The following is a 14,758-nucleotide window of genomic DNA, read 5'->3' on the forward strand; positions in this document are numbered from 1 at the left end:
AGTAGGGGGAGAGGTGATAAATTAGAAGATACAAGATAACACACTATTAGGTAATGTTTTACTAATGTCTTTGGGGAGTATTAGACTTTTATTTTTCTCCTTATATTTTTTGCTTAGAATGTATCAAATGCCTCTGTATATGTATTGGATTCTATGGTCACAGAATCAACAAACAATAGATCAAAAATATTTCAAAAAATGTGTTTACTGAAGTATACAGATTTTCTTGCCTTTATTTCTTAATGCAATATAACAATTATATACATAGTATTTACATTTTATTGGTCATTGTAAGTAATCTAGAGATGATTTAAAGTATACGGGGGGATGTGCATAGGTTATATATGCAAATCCTACACCATTTTATATAAGGGATTTGAGAATCCATGAATTGTTTGAGAGGTTCTACACCACTCTTCCATGGATACAGAGTTACTGAGCGATGACTGTATTTAAATATTTGCTAAGGATAATTTTGTGATTGAACTGTGTTCATGGAGACTTCAGGTAAAAACAAAATTTCAAAATCTGTTAGTTGATAGAGATTAAGTTGCTTAGGAGTCAAATTTGGCAAGAAACAAGCCACCTAGGAAAACCCAGAGTTAATTGTTTCAGGGTAATGATACACTGTGGAATTGTTATGAGGTGGCATTTAAATCTGGCCTCTTGTGTTGTATTTATTGCCTTTGGGGCATTAGTCTTTTATGCATATAACTTGACTCCACTAAGGTAAAGCTTTGATATGCTGAAATAGTAAAGAGGTATGTTACTTGGAAAATTTATGACTCCCGACATCACGAAGACAAATAAGACCAGGTTTAGTAATTGGCTTTCATACTGTAACCAGTAAGCTTTGAATGCTCCACCTGGAGCATTTTGCTCTTGCTTGTCTCACATAAGAAAGTAGGGACTTTAAAACTTTTAGAAATGAAAGATGTTGATGTGTTTATTCCAAAATGTTTGAATTAAATGAATAAATTGGGATCCAAAGAGGTCAGTTGACCTTTTCAAGTTCACACAGTGAAATAAAAGAAAATTCAAAAGCAGAAATTAGATTTCTACTCTACCCTGAGAAGCTCTTATGTCTCTTTGAAAGTAATAAATATACAACCTGTGTATACACATATATAGATACAAAGTAAATGCACAAAAATTTATATAATAAATGTGTATATTTACATACATATAGTAAACAATAACATTAGTCCTTTGAGTCTTTGCATCAATCTACCTATTGTAAAGAGATGAGATAGTATTTTTACCCAAAATTAAGGGAAGAAATATTCAAGAGAAAACATTTATTCTTCTCAGAAGTTAAGGAAGAACTTGACAAGACATTTGTAATTTATAGCTCTCAATTTTTATCAGTAATAAAAAAGAAAGACAAATAAAATAAACAAAAAGAGTGGAAAAGCCAGAACCATGATCTCATGTATAAGTGAGGTCATATCTTAGTATAATTAAATGCCTTTCCAGAATTAGCATTCTGTGGCGTAGGCTACTCTCATTGCTGAGCATTCACTTTATTAAGAAACCTCCAGTCTGCAGCAAAGAAGAAAATTGAACCTATGAGGACCACAGAAAAGTTGGCCCTCATTTGCATAATCCATCTCTATTGGTAAGTATGCAGATGCTATGCTAGGGGCTGATAGACTGGCCTGAGTGCCTGCATGCCCAGCTGTCTCCATGGAAACCCGGTCGGCATCTGTGAGTAGTGAGTGATGGCTCCATAAGGAGACACACCTGCAGCTCTTACGTCTCAGCACATTTATTTCCTCCCCCTCACTTCATTCACTTCTTTTTATTAAATGAGTCAATTTGTCACCACTGTCTCTTCCAGACAGCATCCCAAGGTTCTGATGAGGGAAAAAATGAAACTTCCAATTCAAAAATTTTCAGAGACTTAGAATAGTATAGAGATGCTGCAGATGAAACTAAAGACATGACAGCTCTCTCTGGATTGAATGACTTAATTATTCTGGGTGCTCCTTCTCTGAAAAAAAATCCACATATGGGTGTATAATATATTACAAAAGAGTAAAAATAGCTTATTTCAAGATACACATGGAGAAATTATATATATATAATTTATTACAGTATATATCTATAATTTAAGTTTATAGAAGACACCATCTAATAGAAGACACCATTTAATTATGAATCTGTGATAACTAGGGTTATTAAATTTCTACTGAGGTCTGACATAAAAGTTTATTTAATCTCAGTATTATTTTTTCATGGTTTCAAAAAGGTGTTTGAATTCCTTCTCTGTCATGTAGACTTCCTATATTATGTTTGGAAAACTGATCATCACTGTTCTGGCTCACACCCATCTGGTTTAGTCAGGGTTCTCTAGAGTAAAAGAACCGATAGGATAATAAGCGACAAATATATATGTACGCATTTGTGAACACATACACATATGATTATAATAATTGTCTCATATGATTATGGAGGCTTAGAATTCTCAGTGCCTACAGTGGGAGATTTGGAGACCAAGGAGAATTGATGTTTTATTTTCAGTCTGAAGTCTTGCAGGTGGAGAAATAGAAAGACCTGGTTTTGTAATTGGAAGTCACAGTGAGAAAAGAGCAAGGCCTAGCTCATAGAATTAGGTATAGGTTCTCTCTTCCTTGTTTTTTGTTTGTTTTATTGAGATTTTCAGTTGAAGGCAATCTGGTTTACATAGTCGACTGATTCAAATGTTAACTCAAAATAAATAAAGCACTCTTATAGACACATCTGAAATAATGCTTGACCAAATATCTGGACACTCTAAGGCCCAGTCAGGTTGACACATGAAATTAACCACCACAGTTTCTTCCCCTGCTTTTCATGTGTACTATTTTGATGTTAACTTCTAAAAATAGTCCTTACTAATAGATAGTTTCTGATGAACTCCCTTAAGCCTTTCTGGAGAGGGACTGAACATAAAGAAATAAGTGGGGAAATGTAAATAATAGATAAATAAAGTTGACATGCTGCACAATATTTTTTACAATTGTGTTGTATAGGTAACTTTTCCCCATGAGTCTTTGTTTATAAATCCCTTTAGTCAAAAATTTAAAATTCATAAACTAGATATACTCTTCATTGTCCTTCTATGACTAAGTTATTTGCAATTAATTAGTTATTGATTTTCTAAAAGCATATACATGAAATAGCCTAGACCCTCTCACATTTGCCAAAGTGTGGGAAACACCAAAATATTGCCAAACACACACTTACTTACGTGGACTTGTGGACTAGCAACCTTCCACATACATGTGATCCTCAACAGCTTATCAGTTTTCATAAAATATCTCTACCTCTTATATTCTGGTAACTCTCAGATCTGTCATGATTCCATTTGCATCTGTAGACTAATGAATTTACAGAAGCTAAATAGTGATTTTTATCTAAATTTTTCCTATTATTGACTGCCAAAAATCTCATAGCATCAAGCAATGGTTATAGCCATTTCCCCAGATATCAAACTTGGAAAGGATATGAATAGGGTATTTAGCCAAAAAAGAAAGGAAAAAAAAAATCTGAAAGAGAGACAAACAACTCACTGTTAATATACTAAGGAAACAGCCCTTGAATGTTCCATCAAAAAGCTTCTGTGCTTGGTCCTCCTACTGTTGACACCTGCTGATCCTTCTTACAACCCCTCACATTCATTAGAGCCAGCAAATCCCTCAGTGTCTTATGCACAATGTGGGCCAGAGATCTATACCATTAATTAATGTTGCACACTGCAGCAAGCAATTGGACTCATGTCCACAGTACAGAAGGTCAGGACAGGCGCATGCTCTTTTATTGTAGTGAGCTCTGCAGTGATTGTTTAAGGCCTAATAATGTGTTTTGATGAGCATTATGATGACAAGTTTGAATTTAAGAAACCTTTGGATTCTTCTTCTGGGATGCATGCGCGCGTGAGTGCGCACACACATACACACACACATTCCCTGTCTCTCTCTCTCTCACACCCTCACATACTCAGAGTCCACATGATCTACACCAGATTTATAGTAGCAGTTACTGAATAATAAAGTACAAACATTAATAAATAAATAAATAAATAAATAAAAGAAGAAGAAAGGAAAGTCAGCCTGCATGAAAACAAACTGGAAAGGTTAAGAGCAAAAGGAGAATCACAGAACAGCTTTGGTCTGTTTGGAATGAATTAATCAGACCATTAAATAAATCTTTTAATCTAAAGCAACCCTTTCATTTCTGTACCCTGTAAAACAAAATGATGGAGAGCTGATGGCAGGATCTGCCATTGGTTCCTATTTGTAATACACAGATTGGAGTTCTGGCCTCATTAGCATTCTGTGTCAGTCAGGGACCACACATTCAGGCTGAATGCTCCAGTAGAAAAGCCTGGGTGGCCTCCAGGTCTCTCCCAGCTTGCTACAAACCTGCAAGCAGTCTCTTTCCTCTCTTTTCCTTCCTTCCTTCCTATCTATCTATCTATCTATCTATCTATCTATCTATCTATCTATCTATCTATCTATCTATCTATCTATCTATCATCTCTCTATCATCACCCATAACTTGGAGAATATGATAAAAACTCTGAAGCGTTTCCCAATTTCTTCTCCCCCCTCAAATAAGCCTATAAAACTAACCATTTAAATATGAACACAACTTAGGGAATGCAGGGACCCCCAGAAGCTAATAAATGGACCTTGAGTAAAAGTGAGGGAAAGTCAATACCATCCTCAAATATGTAAGAATATTATAAGGAGAGTGTCCTCAGATTCTTTCAATGGGACTTTTATCATGGCTCATTTTAACTTAAAGAAATACACAACTTAAATGCAACTCAATATAATTAATCATATATTAGAATTAAATTATTTTATTTATATTTTTATCCAAAAGTATGTTTGCACTGGAAGCAATAAATTTAGAGTGTTGATGCCTGTATTGAATTTTGCCTCTGTTGTGAGTGAGGAGTGTGTGCAACTCATTTAATTTCCTGGGCCTTGATTTTTATCACCTGTGAAATAATTTGGTAAAATTGTATGATCTTGAATTGTCCATTTCTGTTTTCATTTACACATTCTTATTTGCTCATGGTGCCTTTGAGAAAGAATTGCAGTGGTAGTAAAATGCACAAATAAATAAAAGGTACAACAAAAATATGATTATCAGAACAAGACTGCAAAATTCTATAGAAAAAAGGATGTAAAATGCTTTAGAATTTTTCTTGCTTTACTAGTAATTTTTCTAATATTTTGCTGTTATTCATATTTATCTTAATACTAAACTTTATGTTCCTTGAAGTCATGATTTGCATGTGATTCTTTTCTTCTTTTTTTTTTAATGTTCTATGTCTCTTGGTATGGTACTAACTGCCAAGTACATGATCAAGAAATATTCTTGGTTGAATAAATGCATATGTAGAGTGGCAAGAGAAAAAAGGGCCAAATGCTTCAGCCAGTGTGGTAGCCTAGGGTAGCACAGTGATGCTGGAAGCCCAATTCTGTAGAGTTCTTAGGAACTGTAAGTTTTTAGGGCTATTTGATTAATGCAAAGAACACTTGGCAAGCCAAATGGGAAAAGACACTTTATGTAAAGCTATAATGACACAACATGCATTCTCTCCCTGGTTTATCTAATCACATCTGCATTTCAATGCTGCTGCTGCCCTGTGGATCTTCTAAATTATTGTTGGTCAGCCTTCCAGGAGAACATAAACCTCTCTTCTTTCAGGAAACAAAGGGGATGGTTGGCTTAGGTCTCCCCTGGAATTTACTATTGTTCATGCGGATCCAGAGATGAGGAATGCCAGATGGAGAGACCAGAGATTTCCTTCCCTTGAGTACAGAGAAAAGTAGAGAAAAAAGGTTTATCTCATTACACTGGAATAAAAGAAGGATGCTAGTTTCAAAGTGGTCTGCTTTTAAACATCCATCTGAAAGTACAAGTGTGAGACCAGATTCAAATAAAAAAGCTCCCTTGTCAATTAGCTCACCACCCCCTCTACTCCCTCTTCTTCCTGTCTCCACCTCCTCTCCCACTCCTTCCTCCCCTTTTTGGAATCTAGCAAGATTAAATGGCCGATTTATCTCCTTGGCACTGAATTTTAAAGAAAACAGCTAATTGCATGATCATATTATTAATATTTATACCCTGTCACAGGATGTTGACAGATTAATTATGCAACATAGTATAAAAATCAGTAGAAAGCATGGGCTGGGCGAATGAACAGTGGCAAAGTTCACATATTAATATTACACCCAGGCATTGAGCACGTGTGTTACTGGATGATGATGTCCTCCTGGGAGTCCCAAATCCTCTCAGGTGAAAGACCCACTGGTTTTACTGCATTCTATTTTCAATTCAGGCATCATCTTTCTGGATATCAAGAAATTATGTTTATGAAGACTACTTTGTGCAGTACTCTTACTGGATCTTTCTGAGAGTCTACCCCCTGAGTCAAACAACCCTGACACAGACTGAGGGAAGCGTAGGCACCTGAGTAGAATTGATGGAAGTTTCTAGAATGGACAGTTTTTGACTGAGTTCTCAACAGATGGTGCTTTTTTCTTAGGATGCAAATAATAATTGTTTTCTAATAATAATAATTGTAAATAATAAGTGTTCCAACTTGGCAGCTAATTATTGTGCAATCTGTTAGATTGCTTTTCTGCATCTTACATGCCTTTGATGATAATGGGGCTAATGAGAGGATCCCTCTGGATGTTGGTGAAATTCTCCAGAACTCAAAGAGCACAGCTATTGCTGCTCTCACAGACCTGGGACATACCTATGGCTCCATAACTGTTTTGTATTTACCAAATTATGGTAAGGTTTATTTTTTACATTTTTTGTTGTCCTTTTTTTTTCTCTTGCTACTGGTTATTGAACACAAGAATACTTTGTCACTGAGCTATATCCAAGTTCTTTTTCTTTTCCTTAAGACAGGGTCTCACTAAATTGCCAAGGCCAATCTTGAACTTGTGATCATTCTGACTTGGCCTCCCCAGTTGCTCAGAGTGGCGCTGCACATGGCAACCAAATTAAGTAAACTTTCTAAGCCATACAATCTTTGTGAAATGAATGGATATACTTACCACCAGGATTTGTTATATAGGTGTCTATACATGAATGCTTAAGGCATGCTTCCTGTAGCTATGCCATAAAATATTAAATAACATACAGAAATATTCCTAAAAGAGGATGCAACCCAATCACATCTCCCCTCCTGTCTTTTATATTGTTATTTGGTATTTTGCAGTGTTCTGTGGCTAAATGTGGTAGGCAATATTTCTACCCTGTGGTACAGTGTCCCAGATCTTATGTCTCCATGGAGTCACATGTGCCATTCTTTGAAAGAGGCCAAGGAACCCATTTGTACTCTGTGAGACTCTACAGGTCCAGCATCTGTGGCACTGTAATGATTGTCAACTAAGAAGCAGCTGCATTAATTGGGACAGAAATCTCAATGGCAATATGTTGCCACCCACACATAGAGGAGACTCTGCAGTGATACTTGACTGCTGGTCTGTTCCTGGAGTAATAATCCTATCTCATACTGCCAGGGAGACTTGGGTGATGGATGTTACATATGTGCAGTTTGTCCTTGTTTCTCTCAATCAGTTCTAAGGTGTGCATTTGGTAGTTATGGGAGGAAAATGGATACAGAATTCTGCAGAGAAATTCACTTGAACCAGTTATCAGGTCACATAACAAAAAGCTGTTGCAATCACAACACATCACATCAATTCTGAGAGCAATATACCTTATAATCACGCAATGCAAATAATCAAACCCAATAAGCAAGCAAACCTTCAATGTCATCAAGCAAAACTCCAACTACAAGTAGCTCTGATAGCCTTCAATCAGCTCTTTAACTCTTGTGCCCCAGCTACAGTAGTCATTGATGTGCTTTCTAGGCTTAGCTGGGAATTTAGCATCCAGAAAGATGCTGCCTAGGTACTTAGTAAGTCATCTGATTCAATTAATATTTAGTAATATGCTCAGATCATCCATGAATTAGAACAATTGAATGCAGAAAAACAACCACTCTCTTCTTTCCAATAGCAATCCTTCCTGGATGCTCACTTATGCCCAGAATACATACTTGTAAGGCTGGATTGGGGAAAAAATATTCCAAAGTAAATTGGATTAAGTGGTATTCAAGGAATTAATAAAAAATACTGTGCAATCAATCAATGTGATCTTATTTGTATTATTTGATAAGTATATATTAATCACGCCAGACATGTGGCACATGCCTGTAATCCCAGCAGTTTGGGAGGCTGAGGCAGGAGGATCACAAGTTAAAAGCCAGCCGCAGTAATTTATCAAGGCCCTAAGCAACTCAGTCAGACCCTGTCTCTAAACAAAATACAAAAAAGGGCTGGGAATGTGGCTCAGTTGTTGAGCATCCCTGGCTTAAACCCCCAGGACAAAAAAAAAAAAAAATCACCTATTATATGCTCAGCCCTGATGATGTTCATAGTCCCAGAGCAACAGAAAACAATGATCCATGTTTAGAGGGACACACAGACTTCTGTAGAAATAGGACTGGGAAGAACATGGTGAGGCCATGAAGATGATCTCAGAAAAAAAGAGCCAATTCATTCTGTAGCTTGGAAGTCAAACTTTGTCAGCTGAAATTTTGTGTACCATGCTTGCACAATAAATTTGCATTTGTAATCTCCCTACTTTTTGAGGTTATAAGTGGTGAATCTTAACTCCAGTCTACACACAGAGCTTGAAGAACGTAAAGGCTTGGGGTGGATGTTAATGATAAGAGGAAAAACCCAAGAAAGAGATACACTTTTGAATGTTTACCTTGATGTTCCATCTATTTATCTATCTATTTATTTATTTATTCTGGTTCCAGGTATTGAACTCAGGAGTGCTTAACTACTGAGCAATATCTCCAGTTCTTTTTATGTTTTGTTTGGATACAGGGTCTTGCTAAGTTACTTAGGACCTCACTTACTTGCTGAGGCTGGCTTTGAAATTGTGACCCTCCTGCCTCAGACTCCTGAGCTGCTGGGATTACAGGCATGAGGCACTAAGCCTACTTTCCCACCTCATCATTTATATGTAACATTGCCCATTCTTAATGGTCACTGCCTATACAGTGAATAGTCCATACTGAGGTTAGTGTATGGTTACCTGATGAGGTAACATAGTGCTCTTAAGCAGATAGAATGCCGTAAGCAACTCAGTGAGACCCTATCTCTAAACATTAGTAAAAACTTAATAGACTTAATAAGTGGAAATTATTTCAGTGTGTGGATCAGAGAAGTAGAGAGGAAGCAAGTAGCTGCATATTTTTAACCTAATCAGTACTGCATTTGTATGTGTGAGGTAACTTTCTAACAGGTGCTTCATTTGGAATGGGCCCTGGTGAAGCTTAACATGCAGAGTAGTCTGTTTAAAATGAGCCCCACTATAGGTAAAATGTGACAGCATGACCCAAGGTCCATTCAGGCAAGCTGTGTTGTAAGGACAAAATTTTGGAACAGAAATCTTTGAAAGCCAAATTCTTGCTATTCTACTGCGACTACAGACTAGTGGATGCTAAGTTCTGAGCCTTTTTTTTTCCTTTCTCTTTATAAACTCAATTAAAATGTGCATGGGCAATAATCTCCCCTTTCAGCACACCCATGGTGATTGATGGAGTTATTTCTAAGTGTGTTGAGGCTCAGCGGATCACTTAACCCTTTGCAGCACATATGCACAGAAGAGAACAGAAGAGAGGCAATAAAAATTTAAAAGCCAGAGCATTTGATAACATCTAGAAGAAAGGAAACATAGAAGAGAATTGAGCTTCATCCCATCCAAGAAGGAGAGTGGATAGAAGATATTAGTCCCCTATGAACTGTGTGCTGTGCCCATTTTCAGAACTGAAGAAGCTTCTAGTATCGGGGTGGAGAATGGTTTCAACTCAAACCTCACTGCATGTTTACCAATGTGAAGGTTAATTATGAGGCAAGAAAATGCCACCATGAAGCTGAAGTTTTTCTATTGCTGCTTTTTGTCAGCATCTCCAGGAACCAGCAAATACAGAAGAGGCCCTTTGATAGCCACGTTGGCAGCCCACGTCGCTCACCACGATCCGGCAGGTTAATGTACCGCTGCCAACCTTCCAGAGTGAGGCAATCAGAAGCTCGGCTTGATAGAAATAAAATGAAATGTGTGGGGAGGAGGGGGGAGTCTGCAGTTGGTATTTCAGCTCCTGGCAAAGTCCTCCTCAAATCAAACCCTCCCTGGAAGGCGGGTATTAGCAGAGTGGCTGAGGGGCACCTGCAATGCTGAGATTAATCCCCTTTTTGTTTTCTTTCGGGTCTATCTAGGCACTGCTGAGTGGAAGAATTTATGTTGGCCTCCTTCCTAGAAGGGAGCTGCAGGCTGAGAAAAGAGGATGTGTCATCATATGTCACCTCTCAGGGTGCCTCTGTTGCTGTCTGTCTGTCGCTCTGGCCCTCCCTGGGTCTCAGCCCCTCCCTGCCAGTCAGTTCTACCTTCCTTGTGCTGTTATGTGATTTGTTTCTGTGCCTGAATTCTTATCTTCTATCAGACAGAGCAAGAGAACAACAGCTCTGATACCACAGCTCCAAACAGTGCTTCTCCAATGTGTGTCAGGTCTTCAAGACAAGATGGGAATTAAGTGACTAAAGGGGAACTAAGCTGAGTTTTGATCACACTCTAACTTTGAGTCCAGAGTCTCTTCCCAGGTTATGCATATATCTTTTGCAATTTAGTTAATTCTGATCCCTCAGGGGTCATTTTGAAATGTAGAGCAACCACTATTTCTCACAGTGGCCTTCAATGTTTTTATTTAAAAGTGGAATAATTCTCTGTAAAATATCATTGATAATCTTACTATATAAACCAGAGAGAAGTAAATGTGTTCTAATTGCTCAGGGGTAGGAAGAAGGTAAACGGGACATAAAGTTAGCCTACTCAGCTGCTCTATCTCCCAGGACCCAGAGCCACCACACACATGCCATTGTGCAGCCTTGCTCCTAGACACCTGGCTTTGACATCCTGGATGAATAGGCATCCTTCCTTATAGTCACACAAATGTACCTATAAGCAACAGTAGTTGGTCCCGTCCCTGGCAAGCATATTGTTTTCACTAGGACCCTTGTGTTCTAAGGTAGGGCCCTACCAAATTTTCAGAAAGAACGGGTTCTCTTTCCTAATACAGATCTCACTCTTAATCATCATAACATGCTATGTACCGTATTGTGGAGTGTTCTTTTTGCATGCATTTTCCAATCTGTTTATAATTAGGATACAGATTTTAATCTTAGCCCTTTGATAATAAGGTCCTTACTATTCTCCAGGAGGATTTTGGCAAAAAATAGTAGTGGCTAGTAATTTGTTCCTTCTTTTGCTATATCAGGGGGTAGGAAAGGGGAGTTTATCCAGGTATCTTATCTTCCCCATTATGTCATCTCCCAGAAATGCAGATAGGAGCAAGGTTTTGAACTTAAGAGTTGGTGTTGTGGAAAATGGCAACCCTACAATGGTGGTACCCAAGGAAGAATTCTGGGCTCTGGGCTGCTTGGCCTGAATCCAAAGAACAGAGGCACTATTCCTGGCTCACTCCTGGGCTGCTCCGGCATCCTGCCTAGCTGAGCAGTTATGCTTCATTTAGAAGAAGAGGCAACACTAGCGCCTATCTCATGCAGTGTTAAATAGACATGAGATGCAACCTTTTTTTTTTTTTCCCTAAGAGCACAAAACCCTTTTCTGAAGAGTCACCTTGACAAGAAACAGTTTCTTGTGAAGAATCACTGCCTGCCACAGTTAAGTCAGAGAACCATAAAACAGAACTCTGAGTTTATATTCTGTGTATTTTCATTTACTTTCTCTGTGGCTTTATGGAGAATTATATTTCTGTTTTGTTATTGTTAACTGATGAAGTTTCACAGATTTATTGGGAATAGGACATATGCTGAGAATGCTGGGTACATGAAAGTTGCCATACAAGCTTATGTAGATATTAACATGTTCAGTGAAAACTTCAGTGGTAAATCTAGAGAGCATCTGAATTAAAAAAATAATAATACTAAAAGGGTAAATTGCTCATCTCCAGTTCCTCAGCTATTCCTTTTTTTTTTTTTTTTTTTTTTTTTTTTTGCCTTCTGAGTCCATAGAAAGAACCATTGGTATATTTAGCTGCATTTCCTCTATTGAATAATCGGCTAATTGATTTATTACAGGCGTGGCTTTTCGGCTTTCTGTTCCTTAGCATCCTGCAGTAAGTTTTGTTACCTTCTTGGCCCTGTTTATTGCATCCCCATTGTGCACATAACTGGAAACTTGGCACTAAGCAGATAGGGAAAAATGCATTCTATAGATATCAAAGCTCTCTTGGTTAAATATTGGTCTCTTCTGAGGTGGATGGCTCCCAAGACCCTGATGATTTTTGAAATATGCTCTAAATAACCTCTTTTTCCATGTGAACACAGGGCTCCGTGGATGAAGGTTATTTTCAAATAGCCCTCAAGGTTAAAGTTGGTTGCTCTTCCAGATGGTTTCTATCTAATTCTTTGGATTATGATATTGAACCACCCTGTGATCAGAACTCCTAGTGCCAAGAATAACAAGAAGTGGAAGCGAGCCACAGTGAGGGATGCTGCTCTGAGGGCATGCAGAGATTTAAGGGTCAAGGCCAGACCATATGGTCTATCAAGGCTCTGCTGCAGTAACCCTAGGAAATACAAATCAACTCACAGGATTGCTCATCATCTCTGTTTCCTATTGTGTCAGTCACTGAACCCCCCAAGTGCCCCCTTCTTCAACTTCTTCTTGCACTAAATTGTATCACAGGCTTCTTTCTGCAGTAACTTGTTTAATTCCAGCTGCCACTGCTTCTACCAAAGTCCTCTGGAACTTAATTCAAAATGGCCACAGCATTGAACAGTGCAATGAAGATATAGAGAGAGCCTTTGCTTACAAAGACACAGGGAAGGTGTTTTCTCAACCTTAAAGCATGTGGCTTAGACACCTCTGACTCAGCTACCCTGGCAGAAAAACCAATTGTACTGTTAGCTCTGCATGCTGGAAAGCAAGTAAACCTCAATGCCAGTATGGGGAAGTTGGGGACAGATCACTTGCCAGGGTAGAGACAGATTTAATTATCTATGTTTTGTTTGCCAGCCTTCCTTCTCCTTCTTCTTATTCTTTTTCTATTCTTCTCTCTCTCTCTCTCTCTCTCTCTCTCTCTCTCTCTCTCTCTCTCTCTCTCTCTCCATCTTTTGTACTTTGGACCTGGAACATTTCCCAAAGTCTCATGTGTTCTGAGGTAGGGCTTTTAGGAAGAGATTGGGTCATGAGGGCTCTGATCACATCAGTGAATTAATCTATTAAACTGGTGGTAGAATTGGATACTGAGAGACAGAACTTAGTTGGAGGAAGTAGGCCAATGAAGGCACACCCTGAGTTTATCTTCTGCTGAGCACTCTCTTTTCTCTCTCTCCCTGCCCTCTCACCCCAGTTCCTTCTGGCTGCAATGAGTTTACCAACTTTCCTACTCCAGGACCTCCCACCAGGATTGTCTGCCTTGCCTCAGGCTCAAAGCAATGAAGCGGCCAACCATAGACTGAAACTATGAGCCAAACTAAACCTTCCCTCCTTTAATTTGTTTATGCTAGGTGTTTTGGTCAAAGTGATGGAAAGCTAACACTCTTTCCTTCCTCCCTGGTAGCCCTCCCTTCCTCCCTTCTTCTCTTTCCTCTTCCTTCCTTCCTTCCTTCCTTCCTTCCTTCCTTCTATCCTTTCTTCATTTCTTCCTGTTATGAAAGCAGTTACTTCAGCTTGAAGCTAACTGACTTCAAATTCTTGCTTTCTTTTTAGCAAGAGTAGAACAAGGCTAAATACATTCATCTTATCTTCAAATTCCATGGGGCAGTAATTCATATCCATTTTGTACTAACGTATTCCTACCATCTAAGATCATGTTTGAAACAGTAAATATTCAACAAGTAATTGTTGACTTCTGAATAATGTTTTAAAATAGAAGCTGAAATTCTAGACTGTTTTTCTGTCTGTAATATTACCCCCAAAATCAAATCAGAAAGATTTTGCTCTGAAATCACCAGGAATTGCTACCATTTCCTTTCCTTTCCCAGACATATACATACTCATTAACACAAGTGCTGCTTGGAGTTGAGACCTTGTTCTGGCCTCCCCAGTTTTGCAAATGTCTTCAGAATAGCATTTGAAGATAAGCTGTTATGTTTCAGTTACTGGGCTTCAATACTCTGGAATGTTTAAATGTTCATAATCCATATTCCACCATCTTCTTTCTCTGTATATGATGAAGCAATGAGATGAAAGTTCTGTTTGATCCTAGCATACAAATATAAGAAGAGGAGATATAACACTTTAACCTTTACCTGTCAAAACCAGTCTTGGGCTATGCATATTCACACACAAACACACACACTTGCCTGCTTTTATTCAGGCCTGTTCTTCCCTTTGGATGTTGAGGATTTCTGTTGCTTTGTTATACTATTTAATTTTTTTATTTGTTTATTAATTATACCTGACAGTAGAATGCGTTTATGTACTTTGATATATCATACATAGATGGATTATAATTTCTCACTTTTCTGAGTGTGCATGTTATAGAATCTATTGGTCATGCAGTCACACATATACATACAGTAATAATGTCTGTTTCATTCTATTGTCTTTCCTATCCTCACATCCTATTCCCTCTACCTATTCTAAGGTAACATTATTCTTCCCTAGTGCTCCCCTCCTTATTGTCAACTAGTATCTG

Source organism: Ictidomys tridecemlineatus, chromosome 13, assembly GCF_052094955.1.
Source record: "Ictidomys tridecemlineatus isolate mIctTri1 chromosome 13, mIctTri1.hap1, whole genome shotgun sequence".
Lineage (NCBI taxonomy): Eukaryota > Metazoa > Chordata > Mammalia > Rodentia > Sciuridae > Ictidomys > Ictidomys tridecemlineatus.